This window comes from Lathyrus oleraceus, chromosome 6, assembly GCF_024323335.1.
Source record: "Lathyrus oleraceus cultivar Zhongwan6 chromosome 6, CAAS_Psat_ZW6_1.0, whole genome shotgun sequence".
NCBI classification, from domain to species: Eukaryota; Viridiplantae; Streptophyta; class Magnoliopsida; order Fabales; family Fabaceae; genus Lathyrus; species Lathyrus oleraceus.
The window spans coordinates 226,579,122-226,583,189 of NC_066584.1; positions in this window are offsets into that span (position 1 = coordinate 226,579,122).

Here is a 4,068-nt window from a genome sequence, read left to right on the forward strand (position 1 = left end):
AGTCATGAAGAAATCGGCGTCACCGTTGTCAATACATATATTAGGTAAATCCGGTCTACTTTGTTTTATTAATTAAACAACTTATGTTAATGATGTTTACTTTATGTTAATCCGGTTTACTTTATGTTTCAAAAGAGGTGTTAATGATGTTTTTATATTAGGTCTTTGTATGACAAATTGATGCGCCCCAATGGTTTGGACGTGTCATTCGGATTCTTAGCACCCGCGACCGTCAACTTAGTTTTAATCTTAAGTAGACCGGATACCGTGACGGAGTACGTTCTTCGGATCCTCATGGACAATAAAGATGCGGAGAAGTTGTTTTTTATACCGTTTAATACCGGGTTAGCATTTCATTCTAAATTCATCTATTATAATTATTTTCCAAGTTACCATCTAACATTTGCCTAATCATTACAGTGGACATTGGTTGTTGCTCGCAATCAATCCTATCCGAGAAATTGTGTATTATCTTGACTCGTTAGAAAATGATTGGACAACATACCCGGATATGAAGGTCCTAATTGACACGTAAGTGAGAATGTTCAAAAATTTTCTTAGTTTATGTGAATTGTTCTAATTGCTTCATTTTTATTTTATTAGCGTCCTACAAGCTTTTCGGGCCCAACGAGATATCCAAACCTCAAGGAGGGGCGCCAACTCCATTACATGGATTAAAGTGGCGGTATATTTTTAATTACCACATTTTTTATTATATTAGTGATGACACTTGATAAAACTTAGGATTTATAATCCATATTTTTTTTTCATATGTAGTGTCCTCAACAACGTAATCAAATAGATTGCGGGTATTTCATGTTGAGGTTTATGCGAGATACTCTTGCTTTGGGCCGATTAAAGATTCCCACCGATGTATGTATTTCTAACTTATGAGTTATTTTTATATTTACACATATCTCATATAATTAAATAGTTGGAATTAATTCAAAATATGTTATATTATTATGTAGTACTTTGAGGAATTCAAGTGTGCATTTTATACAAAGGATCAAGTGGACGAAATCAAAGAGGAGTGGTGTCAATTCATGATAGAGCTCAATGTTTGTTCATAAATTTGTGTAATTAATGTGTACATTTGTAGTATATGTAATGACTTGTAAATGTGTACATAAATTTGTATATATTTTGATACATTTAAGGCAAAATTGGTTTGAATTGGTATATATATATATATTTGTTAGCCAAAAATTGGTAGAAAAAAGGCCAAAATGGCATATATAAAATGTGATAATTGTCTGTCAAAATCTGGTTGAAAACAGGTAGAAATTCTGGTTTATAAACCTGGAAAAAATGTGGTTTAAAACAAAAGCTTCAAAAATTTTCGTATACCTTAGACAGCGCTTTTGTAAAAAGCGCTGTCTAAGGGGGGGGGCTTAGACAGCGCTTTTTGAAAAGCGCTGTCTAAGGTATACCTAAAAAAATTAAAATAGGAGGGTCTTAGAAAGCGCTTTTGGCCAAAGCGCTGTCTAAGGGGGTGGGGCTTAGACAGCGCTTTTCAAAAGCGCTGTCTAAGGTATACCTAAAAAATTTAAAATAAGAGGGTCTTATAAAGCGCTTTTGGCCAAAGCGCTGTCTAAGGGGGGGGGGCTTAGACAACGCTTTTAAGATTTAAAAAAGCGCTGTCTAAACCTTTAGCAGCGGAGGTTTAGACAGCGCTTTAAAGCGCTGTCTAAGGCTAAAAAAAGCGCTGTCTAAGGTCTTGTTTGTTGTAGTGAATTGGGTGGTTTGACATTGTTCTTGGACAAAGACTTGTTGTTGGGCGTATGATGACGAAGCTAGTTGGCGTGGATCAATTAAATACCTTGGCTCAGATACAAATTTTTGTTGCATGGCGAACTGCAGTTTTACCCGGTCACTCTAGTGCATCTCCACAGTAGTGAACCGGATAATTGGTGTTTTTGTTGTCCAAATTGCAGCATCATCATGGTTAACCTGATGATCAAGACCTAAATATGGCCTCTAGATAAACTGTACAAGAATACGACATGATTAGATGATAAATAATTTGATAATTATTTTTAAATCAAAATTGAGTTGTGTAGTAGTTTTACATCGTCTGGTCCAATGTGATCCAACATGATTCACCTAGATCAAAAACATTTGAAAATATTATTTACAGTTAGTTGTGATATAAAGTCTAATTAATTAGATGGTAAAGTTTTAAACTTACTTTGTTGCAAACGAGAATATGAATGACTTCTCGTTTACCGAGGCGAGTGATGACATTCTTGACCAACCTCATGCTTGTAGCAAATATGCGAATGAATAAAACGTACAAGTATTTCTTTTTCCATTTTTACACATCGCACTATATAGATGGGGCAAAACAGATAAACCCCAACTATATGTGCTTACCTTATTTATGTTTCGTAACAACGGTAAATACATAATATTTACCATATTACTAGTACTTTCGGAAAATAAAAAATTACCAAATAAAATCATAATATAACACCGAACTTTAATTATTTTTTCATACTTAGTAGATTCTTCGGTCAATGTTATACTCGCATAATATTGTTTAAGATATCTTAAATTAATACCTTGCCCCCTAGCTTGACCAGATGTCTCTCCCGCAGCTTGGTCGTCACACAGAGGGGCACCCAACAATTCATTGCAAATAGAGTTATCTTGGTTAACTCTACCACTTACGACCTTACCATCGATACGTAGATCCAACAACATGTAGGCGTCCTCAAATGTGACGGTACACTCACCGAAAGGAAGGTGAAATGTGTGGGTCTCGGGTCTCAATCTCTCCAACAAAGTAAGAATAAATTTGTAGTCAACCGAGTACGAGACTATGTTGAGGAGATTACCAAAACCGCATCCTCGAATATATGGTTCTATCAAAGGATCGTGGGGTACATATTCATGTACACGACATCGAAATTGTTTTAGGTCCTAGTAAAACATAAGGAAGAAATAAAATAAGAAGAAGTAATATACAATAAAAACATAAATAAGAAATAAATACGAAATAAATATGAAATAAGTAAGAAGAAGTAATAACATACAAATGTCGAGATATTGTCGATTGTTCCTCGATGTTCATCACCCATAGTCAATAGAGACATAATGTTGCAGAGGTTGAGTGTTGCAGAGGTTGAGTGTGGTAAAGGTGGAGTGTTGCAGAGGTTGATTGTTCCTCAAGCCATTGAATTCTTCTAATCCTTTCACCATCTAATCAAAAGTTCAACGTCTGATTAAGACGTTCAAACAAATCTATATTCAAAAGTTGAATCTTTATCGGAGGTGTGACTGCTGAAAAAATTAAATCGACATTTCTCTTGTGAATGTATTCAGACATGGTTAAAGAACAAAAAATTGAAGGAGATTGAAGTAGAATGAAAGAAAATGAGGTTGGGAGGGTAAGAAGTAGTCTGCAAAAATATGGGAGATGCGCATGTTATTTATAGATGAACCATGAAATGCATGCGCCAAAGCCCTAGGCATCACACACACAAGCACATGCATGCGCCAGATGCATGGGCGCATTTACTAAACCACACATGCATGCGCCAGTTACCATGGCGCCTACATGCAATGCTATTGGGAGCATGTGTCATTGGAGTTGGGACCTCCTTTGAAAATTTATTGGATGCACCAGTTCAACTTGCGCATTAATTTAAAAAGTTGATTATTTTGATAGTTATTTTGAAAAATTGATTATCTTGGTATTTAAATTGAAAAACATGGTTATTTTAAAAAAAATCCACAATATTCCTTTTTACAAACTTTATAAGGGTAAATTCAACATAATGATTGGTTGCGTAAGCCTGTTACAAAAGTGGGGGCATTAAAATTATGGAACAATAAGATATTATGTGATGTATCAAAGTTAATTAAATAGTAATATTTAACAATCAATAATTAGACTTGAATCACGCCCCCTCTCTAGAATCTCATTGTTGGACTCTAGGGGTACGTCAAGAAATATTTGATGCTGAGACACATGCTTAATTATTTCATGTTATCTGACTTACCATAGCATAAAGCATAAACCTTGTAGAGTTCATTGGAACTTTCAAAAGTAGGTGGATCCAC